This window comes from Ambystoma mexicanum, chromosome 1p (assembly GCF_040938575.1).
Source record: "Ambystoma mexicanum isolate Mex_15411 chromosome 1p, UKY_AmexF1_1, whole genome shotgun sequence".
NCBI classification, from domain to species: domain Eukaryota; kingdom Metazoa; phylum Chordata; class Amphibia; order Caudata; family Ambystomatidae; genus Ambystoma; species Ambystoma mexicanum.
This window is the reverse complement of record NC_090921.1, coordinates 1,272,350,604-1,272,370,303: the sequence shown is the minus strand read 5'-3', so window position 1 is coordinate 1,272,370,303 and position 19,700 is coordinate 1,272,350,604. Positions and strand designations below refer to the sequence as shown.

The 19,700-nt window shown below is 45.2% G+C and overlaps 1 protein-coding gene across 3 annotated transcripts in view; it reads left to right on the top strand.

The window, feature by feature from the left end:
• Positions 1–2,016: 2,016 nt before the first annotated feature.
• The window catches only part of LOC138452840 (ATP-sensitive inward rectifier potassium channel 11-like), a 98,887-nt gene continuing 81,203 nt past the window's right edge, over positions 2,017–19,700 (top strand). Inside the window, exon 1 of one of the 3 annotated variants that reach the window (XM_069605184.1) lies at positions 2,017–2,133. The gene's annotated coding sequence lies outside the window, so the exon portion shown is untranslated. Of the gene's footprint in view, positions 2,134–2,155; positions 2,286–19,700 lie in introns of those variants that run through there. The other 2 variants (XM_069605183.1, XM_069605187.1) reach the window with 2 other exon arrangements.

Genomic DNA, 19,700 nt, shown 5'->3' with positions numbered 1-19,700 from the left:
TGAACGGATTCATTCCTGTGGTCATATTGCATGCAGGGCATGAATGATGCAGTCTACAATCTAACATCCCCCAAACTCCACCCCGACCCCGGCCCTTGTGGGAACCCCTTCAAATGTTTTTTCCATTTCCACCACTGGTAATAGTAACATCATTAATGTAAAATGCATTAAGGACAACCTATTAAAGCTCAAACGTTGGTCTGGAATTGTGGACCGCAAAAGCAAACATTCCATTTCGATACATACACGCTCGTGAGTCGTGCCCTGTCCTAGGCCCGTGGTGTGAGCATAGTGCATGTGACGTCCCGAGTGCGCACTGGGCATGCGCGAGCCTCGTTTGGGCCCGCGCATGCGGATAGAGAATAAAGGAAGTCCGTGCGGCAGTTGCCGCCGGGTGATGCAACCGGCAACATCGCGTCCTGCATCTCTCTGCATGACTGTGTGCGTGCATGTATGAGTGGCTCCCCATACACCGCTGGGCCACACAACAACTGGCGACGAGGATGGGATCCTGCACGAGCAACAGAATTCACCACGAGGGCATTCGACAGAATGTTTGCAACGCACGGTTTTCCGGAGATGCTCTGCTCCGACAACGGGCCGCCGTTTACCGGCAACCAATTTGCGCAATATCTCCGTGATAGGGGAATACAGCACCGCAGAGTCTCGCCACTGTGGCCTCGCGCTAACGGAGAAGCGGAAAGAATGATGCGCACGCTGAATAAAGTGCTGAGGATCTCGGTCAACGGAGGTGATGGCCTGCAGAAGAAGCTAGTGGAGTTCTTGCGGGAATATCGGACCACACCCCATCAGTCCACGGGTGTCGCCCCGGCGGAGGCACTGTTTGGGCGCTGCCCCAGAGGAATGATACCTGAAATTGAGGGAAGGAGTCCGGGCATCATAGACAATGAAAAAGTACGACAAGAGCGGGCCATACACAACCAGAAGGAAAGTGACAGACGAGGCCTGCAGGGCAAGGAGATCCGTGTCGGAGATTCAGTGCTAGTCAAGAACCGTCACCCCGAAGGAAAGCTAGCTCTACCGTTTGAACCACACCCTTGGAAGGTCACCAATGTAAAGGGGACCATAGTGACGGCCGCCTGTGAGCGTGGTACGGTCACGCGTAATGTGTCTTTCTTCAAGAAGGTGGACACATCAACAGGAATGTCCAGTCCAGAAGCCGTGCCCGCCCAGGAAGAGGGCCCTGAAGAGCTGGGTGAGGAACCCATGAACATCGGAGCCCCAGCGGCGGAAGCGAGCACGGAGGCCCCACCAGTCACGTCTAGGTATCCATCAAGAGTGTCCAGGAGACCGCCTGCCCGTCTCAAGGACTATGTTTTGGACTCAGGGGACTGAGCTAAGGATACCGGTGGCCAACAGAAAGTGATGGGAAGAGACCTGCGTTCAGGTCCCTCCAGTTAATGTTTCACTAAGTTAACTTCATGTTGTTGTTTGTTGTTAAGGATAAAAAGGGATGTGACGTCCCGAGTGTGCACTGGGCATGCGTGAGCCTCGTTTGGGCCCGCGCATGCGGATAGAGAATAAAGGAAGTCCGTGCGGCAGTTGCCGCCGGGTGATGCAACCGGCAACATCGCGTCCTGCATCTCTGTGCATGACTGTGTGTGTGCATGTATGAGTGGCTCCCCATCCGCCGCTGGGCCACACAACAGTGCATGCCCAGTCTGAGAAAAATTCTGGCAACACCACTGATTTTCGTTAAGACTGTTGACAACCTGAGTGTCCATAACTTGACACGGCAGAACGATGAGCAGTCTTCATATTGGGCTACTCGCATGTGCAGCAGAGCCTGCGAATGGATCAAAATTTTGGATATTCTGTTTATTAACCAATTGGAGTAAACCGTACAGGTGAATAAGCTAATGAGAGCAAGAATCTGCTCTAGCAATCAGGGGAGCGCTGTTGTGCAGCTGCAGTGCCAGGCAATGCGCGCGCAGCAGCTCTTTAATGAGGGATGTTGTCATTTCTCAGTAGAAAAAAGACAATTGGAAGCGAGGACCGCGGCAACCAATGAGCAAAGGAGACCGAGGGCTGTCGTCCAATGGGGCAGCTGCTTTATTCCTGGGAAGAGAATGGAGCGTGAGGGGTGCAGTTAGAGATATGGACGGGAAGCAGGTAAGAAAGGAGGGGGGAGGGGGCAGAGGACAGACACTGGGAACGAACGACGTACACTTGAGGGCGGAGCACCCGTGGGACAACGAGGATAGAGGGGACGAAGGATGATCAAGTGAGGAGGGTGACAGGAATAGGCAAGGAGAGAATGACAGGTGAGAAGGGAGCTGGGAAGGCGATCATGAAAGTGAGGCGAAGAGTGGACACAAATGGAGTTGAGTGAACGATGGTAGAGGGGGGTGGATCATGTGTAGCGCATGCGATGGGTTGACGACGGATGGATAGTAGTACGGGAGATGACGAGCTGTTGAGCTTGTGTTTTTTACTAACCAATATGCCCCCCGCCCCCAACCCGTGCACTAGCAGGCTTTAAACCCACATTTTCCACCATTCTTCTCTCCTTTCCTTATATGCCCTCTGCCCCACAGCCTTTTACCCCGAATTTCTCGTTTATGTTCGAATGCTTTGCTTTGTGCGTTCAAATACACACGTGTATATTAAGTTAGTATTTCTGTAATGTATAGGTTATTATTTTAATCCGTGTATTAGGCCCATATACAGTTTAGGCTAATTTCTGTCTTTATTTTCACTCTGGCCCAGCCCAGCTCTCCTTATTTTACAAGTTGCCACTCTCGCTTCTTGTACTCCTTTAACCTATAATGATATCATTTGAGCCAAATCGTTCTTTCTGCAGGAATTCTGGAGCTCTTGTGGTTCGTGTCCTGAACCCGGGTATAGGGTTGAGTGGAACAGTGAAAGCATTTCCGCTTTCTGCAGATTTTGTGGTGTTCTAGGGCGACCAATACTTTCCTGGGAACGCCCTGCCTTGCCCCTGTGCTTCAAGACTGACTAAGAGCAGACCTGGTGTGGATTCATTGTCACTCTTGAGTACCCCTTCACTCAGTCAAAATGTGTTTTTTGTGGTGGGATTTGTTGCGAAGTGTTGTTCCTTATACAATTCCACACTGTTTCACCAATTTGCGCCAAATTTGGCATAGTTGCCTGTTAGGACCCTACAGACATTACTGGCTACATGCCATTTGGACACCTCACCCCGCTCCCTGGATTTCAGCACAAGTCAAAAAATGTTTGTTGTTTTTTTTTTTGTTTATTTGTGTTTAGCCAATTTAGGCTTTTACAAAAGATGAAGACGAAGGTCGTAACATTTGTTTGTGGGTTGTGACAAATTGTTCCTGTATAAAGTTATTTCAACGAATCGAATTGAGAACAACAAATCACTTCAATAACGAATTAAAAATAATGAAAAAATATCGAATTGTCTATAAAAAATATATATGGGGTGGGGTAAGGGATTGAAAGGGGTGGGGAGGGACTTGGGGTGGGATAATAAAGCAAGGAAATTGGGGGGCTTGGGGTGGAGACCTCCCCAAATTGAAAAACCCCTATACAATTTCACACTGTTTCACCAATCTGTGCCAAATTTTGCATAGGTACCTGTTAGGACCCTGCGGGCATTACTGCCTTCATGATATTTTGACACCCCGCCCCACCCCATTCCCTGGATTTCAGCACAAGTAATTTTGATTGTGGGTTTGTGACTTGTCGAAGCATTGTTCCTTATACAATTCCACACTGTTTCACCAACCTGCAACACATTTTACATAGTTACCTATGAGAACCCTACAGACATTATTAGCTACACAACATTTGGATACCCCAATGCTTTCCCTGCATTTCAGCACCTTCACGCTTGAGACGGTTGCCTGAGATCCGTGAAACATCAATGTGGCCGTAGAAGGACCCGTCCCGCCACGAGGAAGAAAACTCGAGCTCTAGGCCCTAGGGTGCACGGTTTCCAAGATATTTGCACTGCAATGAACTTCACCACGCCAGGGTGAGGCAACAGGTGGGGAGAGAGCACAGAAGGTCCCAGTATGCAGCAGCACACCAACTCTCGCCTCCCCCCAACGTCTGCTCCGGGGTATACCAGCCAGCCACACGTGCCCATTCTCAGTGCAGTTTACTTCAGGGTGCATCGACCTACATGATCAGTTTTATCATGTCTGTCCATAGAACCCGTTTGGAGAATGGGTACTTCTGCTAGTGTGTATATATATATATATGTATATATATATATATATTACAGGGCCTGCGATAGGAGCCCTGTAGTTATGGTTAAGTTGCTCAACCCATAGGAAGAGCAGTTTTGGGGCAGCTCATAACTTTGACACCGTTCAATGAATTGGCGCAAAACCTTGCCCAAAAAAAAAAAACATAGCAACCTCTGAATTATCTTGTAAAGTTTCTTGTGGTTTCGTCAAGAGGGGGGGGGGCAAAGTTATAAGGGGAGACTCAAAGCTTTTGAAATCCGGATAGACATGAATAGGATATTTTTTTGCTTGCGTCTACAGCCCAAACTGCTAGACGGATTTGCACCAAACTTACGCGAGAAGCGACGTGCTGGTCCTGAAAGCCTGCTTTTGCAAATTGGGAGTTAATTTGCCCTATAGATTAAAAAAAAATGCCCAAAATGTAAATAAATAAATTAGTGATAGCTGCGTCCGGTCCGCGGACTCACTTCCTCACACCTCTGGGCCAATCAGAGAGTCACGTAAAGTTTGCAGACATCGTATGTGTACGCTGATTGGTCAATTTAAAACGGACGCCATGTTGGATTCACAAACTGCATCCTTAGTCCACGGACAATGCAGTAAAAACATTAAAAAATACATTACAGTTGTCACAGAAATGAAACAATCTCTGGGGTAATGAATATGGGATGAAATATGGCCATAAAAATCCCCAAATCGGTTGTTTTGTCATCTCTGATGCCCACAAACATCTCAGATGTCTGGCGACATTCCTGTAGTGTTTGCGAACTTGACAAAAGTTCGAGGACATCCATGCGTATTTCTGCATTACAGGGTCGGCAAATAGCAGTTTTTGGATGACTTATAACCTTGGCAACTTTCAATGAAACTGCATTACATTTTGAGATATAATCCTATACCCACCTTTGAATGTTTGCACAATGTTTGGTGGGATTTTGTCACGAGGGGGCAACATTAGAGGGGGGGTCTCAACATTTTACGATGGCTTATAATTTTGGTGCCATTTGACGGATCTGCACAAATGTTTGCAAATAGATTATAGACCCAACATTGAATGTGTGTGCAAGGTTTTAAATTATTTTGTCAAGTGGGGGCTAAGTTATATCACTATTTGTTGATCATTTATGTGGGCTGCAGGAAGGTTCTGAGAGGAACGAAGCGGCTGCCTTTGTTGTTTTCCTGATTAAGCAGTGCGTCTTGACACTGTAGCATTACAAGCGTTACATGCACACAGGTGCCTTTCTCTAACAGCTTGGACTGCCATGTTGGACCCGTCTCAACAGCTATTGGAGTCCTTATCTGCCACTTTAAAGCAGCCTTTAGGTTGCTAGATACTGTAAAGCATGTGCAGTGGTTTGATATCTGGGTGTGGGGAGGGTGAGGGGTCCCTCCTTGCCAGCAGAGTTAGCTATTGAAGACCTGTTGGTGGTCTCACACCCCTTCCCCCTTCAAGGCACTTTAATTTTTTTGGCTGCACCCAAGTAGCTATTCACTATAGAAGAATTTTCTTGATGTTTGTAGAGACAATTGGTTTCACTCAAACACTGGGAATTATTGAAGAGGTGAACATACCAATAATTGCCACTGCATACCATTCTGTGTCTGCCTAACTAATGACAAAAAGGGAAGGCCAACGCCACAAGAAGAAACTTGTTAAATCACTATCCGCTCGCATGTATACCTTACGCAGCCAAGCCAGTCAGCATCGGCCTATCGACACTAGAAATCAGAGTATGGCCAAACCACATAGTGTACAAATATCTCTTGAATCTACTCTGGACATGGCTGACATAGGCTCTGGTGAACTCATCCTGGGCATAGATGGAGGGATCAGCCCTCCGGCACCACAGAGGTCTGGCCTGAGCAATCTATTAACCAGTCATAGGGACTTGTTTACAAAGAAAGGTGTGAATAGTTCCAGGTTAACATGTTCTATGGAGAGATTGCCACGGTACCAAGAAAAGAATGATACATTTTTCCCAGTCTTATCTACGACAAGACCAGAGTGTCTACCGGTTGTGGCCAGCTCACCCAACTTTTTGCCAAAATTGACAGTAACAACTCTGTGCTAAACATGTGCCTGAACCTAAGACGTGCTTACCTAGCAGGAAAGGCTCCTGCATTTGAAGTACAGGCATCACTACCTCCTACAAACCTGTCAATTGCTCCTGATCTCGAACATATAGTGAATACACATTTGCCGGATGTGGAAGATTCAAGCATGTCTGAAAATACAACTCAGAACAAAGCCAATTTTAATTAATCAAATTTTAGCCCAGTCACAATGGGCGCGATTTTCAGCTTATGCTCCATGCTGGCCAACGAACAGAGAACAATTAAGAGGATTCTGTTCTGGCCAAAGTAGTGGATGTGATTCTGAAGAGCAATGTGACGGAAAGGGGCGTGACTGGTGTAAGTGCAGAGACTAATGGTGAGGAAGATGCGGACGGAGAGATACCGATTGATCCAAGTATGCTATATTCTCCTCGTTCCATCTCTGAGCATTGTATGCTACTTCTGGATGCAAACCAAGGCAAGGAAGGGTAACATCGGTCAGGTATTGAGTTCCTACAGTTACTAGTCAACCAAAAGCACTATAAAAGCATAGAAAGCGTAGAAAATAATGTTAAGTCTCAAGTGTCTCATGAAAAAGGACTTCCTGCAAAACCCCCCAACAACGCATCAGCACTACTGGGAACAATGTTAAATGCTAATAAGATTGGAACACTTACAAATCATACGAGAGTTCCAGTCTGGCACCCTAGATAAACGGCTGCAATTCCCTGAGGAGGGACTCCCACCCTTGCTAGAAACACAGGGTACAGTGTTATCCAAACAAGAACCAATGGCCAAGCAATCAAGGTGCAGCAGGTACACATTGATATGGCCACACAATGTGTGGTGAATATTGACTGGAAACCTTCACAGAATGTGGCTACGAAATTGGATTGGAGGAAAGAGCTTAAGCCTCTGCCCAAAGAGGGGAGGGATCATGGATATATACACACAATGCCGATAACCAGTGACTTTGTCAGTCCCTTACAACCCCTCTATAAGGCTCAACAATGTAAGTGGACTAATCCACATAACTTACAGTATGGTAAGTTACCTAAAACCACATCACTCTATCCACAATGTATATGTATCAAGGAAATTGAGCCATCTAGCGACAGTCCATTTCTAAATAGAAGAAATTTGATGCTACTGTTTAAATAAATTGAAGATTTGTCATTTATGACTTCACAAGACAATGAAAGGGTAGAACTGACAATTTTTCATAGTCAAACCAATTGGTTGGTGATTATGCTGGTTAGTGGTAGGGTTGCAGAAAGGCTCATGACATTTGCCAACAAATGTTATTCGATGCTCTATTGTATGCAACTTTACCACAACCTTTTGAACAAAGAACAATTTGGGTCCCCGATGTATACCATGGAGGACAAAGTATCCACTAAATCGACTTGAATAAAAAAGAGGCGTAATCAAGGCCAACAAATTAAAGCGTACGAAATTTAACGAGATCGGGGCACCACCCCTAGATGACCCTCTTTATTGACCTCTGGCTCCTTCCTAATGGGGCCCCGTCCTATCATGGAATATGATGGGATTTAGATTGTTCACTTCAAACCCAGTAAGAATTGCTACTCTGACTTCGGTCAAAATTCTTTGGCTCCAGGAGACGTGGCTAACAATGACTTTCTCGCTTGCTGGTTATCGAATATTTCTACTTCCAGCAACTAGGGGCCGGATTGGGAGGCCCAAAGGTGGATTATGCATAGGTCTCCGACTAGGTTATAAAGCAGTTGGTTGCTTGTGGCTATGGTTTAGCAGTGGAAACTAAGAATTTCGTTGACAGCCTGCACTAAAACTCTAATATTAAACGTCTACGATCCCTCTGACGGAATGTACACTGACTCATTGTTGAATTGGGTGGCTGAGTTATTGTCCTTCTGGCAGCTAAAGAATCCAAAAGAATATATAATGCTAGCCGGTGATTTAAATGCCCACTGCATTAACTTAGAAAGAGATGACATCAATGAAGAACAATTGAAGCTCCTCACAGAACACTCACTCACAAGTGTTAATCCAGAAGAGACAGAGATGGTCTGAAGCATTATTGGTGCCTCTGCTCCCTAGTAAGAGCAAATAATTGCTGGGGGTTGTTACATGGACTAATGGGAGTGGTGGCTGATGCTTAGATTGTATATTTGTTACCAATATTTTACATTGTAAAAAATGGAGGTTCAAAATCATGTTTACATCACTTAGCAATCATGCAATGTTGAAGGCTGTGTGGCAAAGGTCACGCAGCAGAAAGCAGTGAAGTGTGAAACTGTGATGGAAAGTGCTCGTCGTTTTCAACACAACGTTTGGTGGGTCGAAGGGCAGTCTGAAGCCCCCAGTGAGAAGACAGAAGCAGCAGCAGTTTGTATCAAGGTGCGCTGTGCAACCAAGTCACTTCAAAGAGGCTAGTGAGTATCTCTGAGTCCTGAAATCACAGACCGCTATGCACGTGAACGCCTAAAAGTAATGCTGCAGTATGGTTAAAGTGATTCCCATTGTCTGAATCATCTGAATCGACACGTGAGCTGAAACTAAGTAGCATACCATTGCAGACAATTGCGCAAGCGTTTATTTCACACAGCAATTAAAATACAAGTCGCGTGTGAGAATTTCCAGAACTAGGAAATGAAAGTGTTATTTAGCGAATTGAAGGGAACAACAGACAACATTCTTTACAAAAGCCGAAATACTAATCATAATATTGAATACCAAACTGAACAAAACCTTTGTGGGCAAGCTTATGAGCCAATGAAAGTTAAAGGGAAAGTGCCCATTTAAAGCGAACACGAGAAATAAGAGTGCAAGTGTGAAAGAGAATGACAGAAAGGTGGGGGATAAATAAGACCACGACAAAGTTAACTTTATGAATGAATACAGTGCGGCAAGGCCAAAGACTGGCAGAGGATGTGTGACACATAGTGGCAAACAAAGCCAAGGGGCAACCCAGGAAAAGCCAAGAGATTGTGAAACTGCACATAATGCCAAGAAACTAAGTGAGTGTGAATCTATACACAGGGAAGAGACAGAAGAACCTGTGTGGGCTGAAGAGCCTGAGCTTCCTGGTTGCGCAACCTGTGATGGGTGGACCGTGTTGTCTGACAACTGCACCGAGACTGGGGAACCTTTCATTGTGAGAACCGAAGACATGGTGAAACAAATCACGAAGAAGCACTGTAAATGAACTGTTAATGCAATCCAGAAGTGTCAAGTTGACCTGGAGCTGTGTTAAACATTGAAAGACTGAGGCAGGTATAGGTTGCTACGTTGAAGTCTTGGGAAAGGGAACCCTGAGACTTGATGAACCATAATGCTATCTCTGGGACAGAGCCTCAAAACCCTTTTCTTTTGAACAGTGTTGCCTTGAACTTGGGGAAGGGAACCCAGGGGAGTGTGTGGAACTATATAGCATTGAACTTGGGAAAGGGAACCTCAAGAGTATTGGACATTTCTTAAACTTGGGGAAGGGGAGCTGAAGAGGAAGCTAGGAGCTGGAAGAAGCTCAGAGCTTTGTGTTAATCACCTTTTCTTTTATTATTGACATCCATACATATTGTTTAGCTTCAGTTGTGAGGTCAAGGATAGGTTTTGGACACAGACAAATCTTTAAGTTGAACCTTCAGACTAAGACTTTCTTTAGTTTCATTCAAGTAGGAAAATCCCACTTTAGTATAGAGCAAGTTAGGCCTTCAACCATCCCGACATTAGAGTTAATAAACCATCTTATTTTGAACTTTAAGTCTGTTGGCTGTCTTGCTTCATGATGTCTTCACAACCAGTCCACTGCTTATCCTCAGCAGTGAGGTTTGCCTCATTCATATGTGTCCCACTCTCCTGACACTGAGTAGTGGCTTGTTTAACCACCTTGTGTTTGTCAGATCTTCCTATGTTTTGTTGGCTCTTGCCAATGCTTGTTTCCTTACGATTCACAGTTCTTTGCACTTTCTTGGCTGTGCTAAATGTTGGATTTATCATATCCTGCACACAACTCGCTGCACTCCCTTGGCTTTGCTAGCACTCGTTTCATTTCATGTAGTTCATTATTTCACTACAGTTCACAACTTTCCTCTTAGTATGATTCAGTCTTTCTTTCTCCTCGCAATATGCCAGTGTTCCCAACTTGTTTTCATTTCATTCGCTATTCAAAAATGCTTTGTTTTAATTTAATTCAATTTTCAAAAGTGCATTTCATTTGCTTTAACATGCTTTCATGGTGTTCGATATTCAAAAATGCCTTGCTTTGCTTTCATAGCCTTAGATATTCAAAAATGCCTTATTTTGCTATAATGATATCACCACCGGCCAGCCCAGTCTTCCCCCTTTCCTGGTTGCACTCACCATTTGGTCTTATGACTCCTCGCGAGGTCTTCCGCCACCATCGTTCCTGTTTCTCTGTGCGGTTGCTCTCGTCTTCTCCAGTGGCGGCTGGTGAATTGTTCAACTGGAGGGCGTAAATGTTTGTCCCAGATATGCCAGAGCGACTGAGCATAGCGAGGGAGCCTGCACCATTCAAGCAAGGTTTTGAGGGGGGTTCTCCCCCAAGAAATGTTTTTAAATACTGGGTGGAAATGATGCATTTTAGAGCAAATTGGGTAAAAAGCCAAAGAGTGCGGGTTTTGTAGAGTAACTCACGAAAAGAATCCAATAGATGCAAATCACCAACAGTGCACAGGAGCATTTCTCCAACACATTTTCATGATGCCTTTTCCCACAATATGTGCCAGTATAAAACATTTTCACACTGGCTGTGCCCAAACATTTGCATGCTGACTGCACCATTATACCCTATTATTCCCATATAAGAACATACTCATGTTTGCTTTGTGCATAATCCCAGTAATAATACTATGAGAAAAAATGTCAATGTTTGTTCGGCCAATATATGGCAGTATCCCCACATGAGAACATATTCCAGTTGGCTTTACCATTAAAAGTACATGCCAAAGTATGATAACATGTCCAAACTTCGCTTCCCGCTGCATATGCTCTGCACTGCTTCACAGGTCCTGAGCGCTCCTCCTGCCACGCTGCCATGAGTGGACTGGCCTTTAGGGAACTCTGGAGATTTCCCGGTGGGCCTCTGCACGCTGGGCCTCTTTTCTGTGGTATTTCCAAATTTTCTCATAGGAAAAGCATTGGGCTTGCTGAAAATGTGACATATAGGGCCACTTTGAACTTTATTTCCAGGGCCTCTTTTGGTCCCCAGTTATTATTTACAGGGCCTCTTTTAGTTCCCATTCCAGCCCTGCACGCTGCCACACCTGAGAGGTCCGCTTGCACACAGCTGACTCTGCCTCCACAGCTGACTGTGCTCCCACAGCTGACTCCATTTGGTTTCGGCTTCCATCTTTTAAAGCTCCAGCCTTCATTACCTTTACAAAAAGGACTAGACCGCTCATCAGCAAAGTGGTAGTCCTGCCATGGTCCTGTTGTCATCCTCCTCGTCCTAGTAGCTGGCTGGGCTTGATAGATGTTTGTTCTTTCAACATGAGGATGTGCTGGTCTATTCATCCTCTTCTTCGTCCCAGTACCATACTGGTACAATTTAGGGCATAATTTTTGGGGAGCCATAGAAAAAGAAAAGGCTGGCAAAATCCCATAAAGGCTTCAGAGATGAAGGGTCTGTGGGAAAAGGGAAATGGGGGACACCATGCCTCACCTAAGGACGCCCTCTCCCCACTCCCCAAGTCTCCTCCACCCAGGTGATCCTCACTCGCATAGCCACCCTCAGGGCCGGGATCCAAATGTAATGGTCTTTCCCTGGTTACCTGAGAACAGCAAGGACAGGATCTGTGAGCTGACACTCTGGATGTACTGAATAAGGAACTTAGAAACAGTACTCACGAGGACCGGAAAGACCACTTGAATGTCAGTAAATTCACGAACCCAGTAGATCAAACAGGGACCCAGAAGGCTATAACAGCAATGGGTGGAGGATAACTAAATTCATTAGACCCAAGTCAAGGGGCAAGTAGGAATTGTGATTGTAGATTAGTGAGGAAAACAAAAGGCATTCACACAGGGACTAGTTACAACGACACCCCACACCTAATAATCAAATGGGAAATAAATGCAGAAGTGCAATGGAAAACATGGAATGGATCCCAATAGAAGGTAAGGATCAGGAGCAGGGAAAATGATATCACAAAAGGAAACTTTTCCCACCCATCCAAGGAGAAAAGGCAGGAAGCTAAATCTATAAAGGGAAAGACTAATGCATCAAGTTTTTCAGTAGCAAAGGACAGCATCAAAGAAACAGAGAACACAGGCAAACTGGGCTGCATCAAAGGGTAAAGCACAGAGAAAGGCTGCCTGCAAACAGAGGAAGACAGAAAGGGAAATCCAGAAAGCAGAAATCAATTAAGCACATGAATCCGAAATCCAGGGCAGAGGAACAAGAAACAGGAACTAGGAACTAGGCACGAAAGCTAGGAACAAGGAACAAGGGACCAGTCACAACAGGAACACTGCAACAATGACCAGCGCTGGACTGAAGCAAACTGAGGCTTTTAAAGCTGCTTAACGAGCACACCCCTCAGGTGTGCCGCCTGCTGCACCTGCAGCCACAGGTGTTGCCTATCCTCCACCCAACCTTGTCCTGCAAGGGAGGAGGTGAAGCAGTGAGCCAGGCATTCTGGGAAGCATAGTCATTTGATTAAAGTAGCATGCTGGCTACCAAAAACCTGCAATGGATCCGGAAGGGAAGTAACTTGGAAAATAAGGTTTTAGCGCTCCCAATTCATCACAACACTGTAGCATAAGGTTCGGAGGAAATGTCCAGTAGGGAATAAACCCCAAAACATGCCCCCAAGTGGCGGGAACGGGAGCGAAGGGAGCGAGTCGTGACACTTATCTTGGCAGCTCGATATTGCTAGAGGCTTTCGTCTTCAAAGGAACAATTTTCAAGAGGCACTGCCCAGTTTCTTGTCTTAGTATCGGAATAAGGGTCGGAGACAATCTCCATCAGTCACTCACTCAAAGCTGTCTTCTACCCTCTTTGGTGCCTCTTGCTGCAACAACTGGCGCCCTTAGCCTTTTCTCAGGCTTCTCAAAGGGCGTTCACAGCCTTCTCCCTTAGTTCACAGGGTTTCCTGGGTTAATTGGGATTATAGGCCCATCCATCGTTTTTTAATGGTCTCATGGTTACACCATTTCAGGAACAACTAATGTAATTCTTCCTGAAAACAGGAAATCAGCAATCTCTTCCTTGCCTCATTGTCAGGTGGGGTACAAACCTGTAAAACGCGGCCCTTTTTTAGACCTTCCAGCAAAGTACTTTTTGTTTGTTCCATAATTCATAACAGTTCTGTTGTCCCTGAGGTTTTGGCCTTGCATGTTAGGACAACAAATTTGTTTAAAATACACTGCATTTTTGAGGCAACAGGCCTTGTTGTAGACCATTTCTGGGATCCATATCGCCCAACACAGGTTTTCAGTATTATATTCGTCCATATGCTTACTTACCATCAAAACTTTCTAGCTTCACAGCTTGATAAGGTTTCACAAGTTCACAATGTTTGATATTTTATTAGAACTTTAGGGTTTCCCAGTGTTTCGTAACCTTCACAAGTGTTGGTCAGTTCACATTCTTTCCCTACATGTCTAGTTTCATAGCACTTGCAAGGTTCCCCAAGTTTTTCTGACAATTTTGGGTTTGTATTCCTTTTTTAGGTTCACAGCACTTTCTGGGATCTTTGCGAATTCAGGTATCAAAGTGTTTCCACCAGCTCAGCACTTCATGGTCCTCAGTGCTTTAGGCTCAGAGCGTTATAGGGACCCAACCAATCCAGCAGCACATCTTCCTACTTAAGTGCACTCTGCTCAGGGCGCTTTAACAGTAGGTTTTCTGCCTTTCTACAAGCTTCCCTTTTATATATGTTTCTTACATTGTCCTCTTACACCCATACCACTTAATGTTTTGTTCTCTGTCACATGATAGGGGGAAGCCCATGCAATACAGGTTGGTCAGCCATTTTAGATTGTAGATTTTTCTCACTTGAATGGCACTTATGTGACAAATTCAGTATCCCGACTCCATCCCAAGAGCTGCAGAAGACTGTGGGGCCAGGCAAGCTGGCCTACCGGTGTGGTGAGCTAACTGGAGGTGGCCATGGTTGTGATTCTCAGAGTCCCCCTACCAATAGTCAGACTACGGGGTTCAGTGAAGGTAGATCAATTTCAGATCCGCAGCTCCCATTCCATTAGAAACGGCCCAACTTCCCTGTGCCCTCGGGGAGTGAATCAAGACCTCTCAAAACCCAGTCAAACCCCAGGGGAACAAGCCTCCGCTCACCTTTGCCCCCCCAAAATCAGCAGGTTAACGATGTTAGGTGCTCATACCAGAGTGATGGTTCACAAACAATTACCTAATCTTTTATGAGGCAAGTGGCACTACCACTCAACCATTGTGTTGGAGATCAGAATACATCTTGCAAGGATGCATAGGAAGTGTCAGAGTCTGTTCATTATCACCATCAGAATAAGGCTTGCAGGGATTACTATGAATTATCCGTCCGCACAGTTTCACCCTTGCAGGATTCTGACCCTTTACGAAAGGGTTAGAGAAGAGCAAGCACTTGGACGGGAGTGCCATATTTCCCAGCTTCGAAATACTTACCAACTGAATCAGCATGGAGCATCATGCAAAAGCCACTGGAGCCAACAGGACTACCTGCAACATTGGGGACACTGAATTCTGATGCAGAGATTACGCAGAGCCATATCTTAAAGATGGGACCTGCGGACATCAAAATGACCGGCGGGCCACTTAAAGATGCAGCATCACACAGGGAAGTTAGAGCATAACATAACATCGGGGCTTATCTCTGATGTGAAAGCAGAGTGTGAAAACTTTGACCACTTCTAGGCCCTAACAAGATAAAACAAGAGGCACACTTATCTTTCCACCCGCAGACCTGTGTAAAATCTACTTTAAAATGTAACAATTATTTCATGTTTACTTTACTGTTATTTCGCTGTACTTTGGTAAAGCACAGTTTAAGTTTAAGTTGCATTGTCGAAAGATGGTCAGCCCTCGAATACAAACGCCAAACGCCACATTCTAGCCTGGTTAATTCAACTGGTGTATTTGGTAGTAGGCCAATTACCCGCACAAAAATGTGTCTTCCAATGTTGTGAACTTATAATGTGTACATGAGTTCCACAACTGTGCTCCACAACGGGCCATTATAGCTATTTTAGAGGAATGCAAACAGATGAGGGGTAAATACTGATGACGGCCTATAAAGTCCTTCCAATTTTCCCAGTGGTCTTGTTAAAGGTAAAGCGTTATGTATTTGCTGTTCTATGAGGGCATTCCAGTAGCTGTTAGAAGTAAAAATAGTCCAAGTTACCTGAATTGTGCTACTCGGGATATTGAACGATCACTTAGAACCATAACCCCATGTAGTCCTCCACCCATACTTAATATTGGTTTTAGTTTTTTCTATATTGATGTTTTAAGCTGTTTTTCGATGAGTAAAATTGGATTCCATTCATTAACATTTCCAAACCAATCCGGGCATTGGAGAGTAGAACAGCATCATCTACATACATCATGACTGGGTATGTGCTGCCCACGGGTTTGGGGCAGGCACTGGACCACCCTCAAAGTAATCGCCAGGGCTCCTATGTAAGCATTAAAGAGGAAATGCACAAGCACACATGACAGATCCCTATTTTAAGCCATCTTTGACAGCAATTCTCCATGTGGTACCCCTCCCCTCCGCAGTGCACTATGACTATGGGTCAGTTATTCTGGTGCTTCTCAGTAACCATTCACTGCTGTTTGTTATTGATTCTGTGTTAGTGTAACGTGTAGAGATGCTCATGCTGGACTCAAACGGAAAGCAATAACATAGAATAGAAAATATAGAAAACTCTGTTGTCTTCCTTTCAGTACTGCCAGACAGCTAATCTCCTCCCTAACCATTTCAAGATTCGACTATGGTGCCAGTCTACTCTATGGCCCTCCCAGCTATGCTTTTTCACCTCTGGACAAAGTCCTCAACTTTGCAGTGTGCACACTTTTCAACCTTTCTCGCTGTACCTCTACCTCCTCTGCTCCTCGCCAGATTGGCTGGCTATCTATGAAACAAAGGGCAAAGTATAACCTTCTTCTAATCATCTCATCATCTCATCTGAGTACCAATTTGGGTTGGGTGATATTGTATGAAAATATGTGCTCTGTAAAGCGCTTTGGATAAAGGCGCTATATAAATAAAACATCATTTTCATTATCTTCAAAACTATCCATGGACTCGCCCCACCCTACTTATCTGCTCTTCTCACTCCCTACTCTCTTCCTCACTCGCTAAGATCATCCTGAGCACACTTCCTTGCCAGCACTTGAGTCCTCTGTGCTCCCTCTCGTTTCCAATGCTCTTCCTCTTCTTCTCAGTATTACTCCAACTCTACCCCTATTTAAATCCAACCTCAAAGATCTCCTTCTTTCTGAAGAACCTGTTTCCTAGCACTCTACACTACTGCAACATCCTGTTTTCCTCTCTCCCTACCCTTCATAGACAACCCTACAGCACTTTTCCGTCACCCCTCCATCCTTAATTCAGCATTTTCTCCACCATCCCATTGCTATGTCCTTCTATCCTGTCCTCGTCCCTGGTTTATGCTTCCACCTTCCCCGGCAACGGTTTTCAAGTCACATTCTCCCAACCCTTGTCCTCTGCTCTGTAATCAATGGTAAATTCTGTAAGCATTTCTGTGTCATAAATGGATTGCTTTCACCGTGATTTTTATAAATAAATAAATATACGAAGTGAGAATGGGTGTATGTTCTTAAGCTTTTATTATGTGCATTTCACATTTGATCTAATGTTACCAAAACACCATGTGCCTTCTTGGCAATGTAAAAGAAGCCCTGTCTGCACAGCCTAATTGTTTGAGGTGGTTCAACAATAACTTGGCAAGACGCTTCTCACCCCTATCAAAGCTATAAGGCAAAATAATAATGGGCCAATGCGTTTACTTTCTGTGCAATTAAGCTTCCTCTCCAGGAGGCTGAGACTCAGCTCTTTCCATATAGTTATTGAATATATCTCTTAGCTTACCATCCCATCAGCAGAGGTTGATCTTATAAGCCAGTCACCAAATAAAAAACACAAGATGGTGACCAGGCATATGATCCCAATACCTGGTGAGCATACCGAGGCATGCAATGCAACAGTTGCAATAAGGGAATGCCTCGGGGCCTGACAGCAAAGCCTGCTATGTGGAGGGAGTACCAGGGCACTGTTGCCGTGTGATGGCACTACTGTGCATATTGTGAGGGTGCTTGCCCTGTTATGGTAACCTGTGGCAAGTTCTGGGAGTAACTGGTCAGATTCTAGCCATACACCTTATACACCTCATAACAGTGATATATATAATGGAAATGTCAGGTATGTGGAGGCAGTAACTGGGTATATGATGACAATACCTGCAAAAGTACCTGGGCATATGATGACAACACATGCAATATGGTGGCTTTACCAAGACAGGCTTGCAGGTGCGTTGTGTGTTTGTGTCTCTTCGTTCATCTGTGCATGTGTGGCCAATGCTGATTACTTGTACACTCAGAGGTCTTGTGTAGTTTTGCGTTTATGTGTTCTCTGCATGTGTGCTTGTATGTAGTGCCAATGTTTGCCTACATATAAGTTGCCTGTATGTGGGTCTGTAGTCTTCCCTGTGTGTGGACACGTTTTGGCGACAAGGAATGAAGAGACTGACCAAGTGGTGCATTAGTGGTTGCTATAGACTTCTATTAAACGAAAACCAAACCTGCCTATCCCTAGTTCTAAGGGGGTTTCTCTACTTAAACTAAAGAAAACTCAGGTGCTCATCAGGAAGTCTGTGTGAGTCAAACAAAAGGGCCACATCCTGGTCACAAAAAGCTCCTACTCTATCCCTGTCACTACAATAAAACACCATAAGGTCCAGCTACTGTTCTTAATCCAGGAGAATGACTCCCTTCTCCTGGATGTAAAGCATCCAAACGCCTTTCAGGTTCTTTAAAACAAATGTTCTGGGTTCTTTGTAACACAATAGAAAAACAAACAGTTGCATTGAGTTCTCATGGTGCTAGGAGAATGACTCTCTTCTCCTAGCTGGTTCCCCAATGTCTCTCACAGTTCTCTCAACAAGGTGTGTAGCTCTCTTTGGGAGGTCTTCACAATCCTTAGATTTTGTATAACTCTTGAACCGCGCCCACTGGGACGATGGACCTGTTCCTGAAGTCCTTTTCGTGTTTCCAGCACCACGCCTTTGTGGAACTGGCCTGGTAACTGTTTCACGAAATGGTTTACGGATTTCTCTCTTTCTTTACGGTTTACAATCTCGTAATCTCCCAGCTCCCCCCCGCCCGAAATTGTGTGTTCCCGTTACCTTTTCCTGTGGAACACTTCACCAGTTTTGCCATGGGCCGCAGGGCCACACTCCTTAGTCTGACTTCTTCCTTTAGTAGGTCTCTGCATCTCGCCTCTCTCCACCTCAGGTTATTGTGGATCGATTTGGAATAACTGTCGGACAGCTTGGTCCAGCCTGGTTCTCCCTCTGGTCGAATCACAGCTTCCAGCTTGCCAGAACTGCACGGGCCATTGCCTGGTGGGTCAGAGGTTGACAAAGAACACAGTCTGTCTTTGCTGTTCAGTTTAAATAGCAGGTATGGCCACAGCATAATGTCATTCCAACTTACATCAGCTGCTCTAGTCTTCGTCTGCTCAAAAGCATTGATTTTGAGCACTTCTTTGTCTCAGTACTTTTGTCATCAGATGGATTCGATATCTCACAATAACACACAGTTTTGGAGGTGATCTTATGTTGACAAGATTGGGGTGTTATCGTCAGACTATCGGGTTGGGGTTTAAAGGGGCTGTGCCTCCCAAAAGCGTCATCATCAAGGAGAGGAGTCCTTCCCCATGAGATCTTCCCGCATGTTACCACCCCTAGGCGGACTATTGGTTAGCGGCATCACCTCCCTAGCCTCATGGGAAGGGATCCACGCCTGGGGAGAAGTGACGTCATCTGAAGGATCGTCACAAAGTACTAAAATAACATGTGTAATGAAATGCAAATATATAATTTCAGCTGTATTGTGTGCTCTGTAGTATTGCCCCAATTACACTTTTCCAGCCACACTGCCCATTACATTCTAGGTCTCCACTGGGTCCCATATACCTTGTCGCCTTGCTGCATATGTACAGCACCCCATATTCAAGATGTTCCTGTCATAGTTCGCCGATGCTACATACAGTATCAGAGCAGAAGAATGCAGTCACTATGGGGTAGCATATCTTTCAGTTGAATCTGCCACCCCTTTGTCAAAGATAGAGATTCTTCCGCCTGAAGTTCCAGCATGACTGCCTTTAATGATGGAGTGGAGGGCTGCAAGCCTGAGTTATTGAATTCACACATCCCTCTGGCGCTCTCGCTGCGCTGTGAATC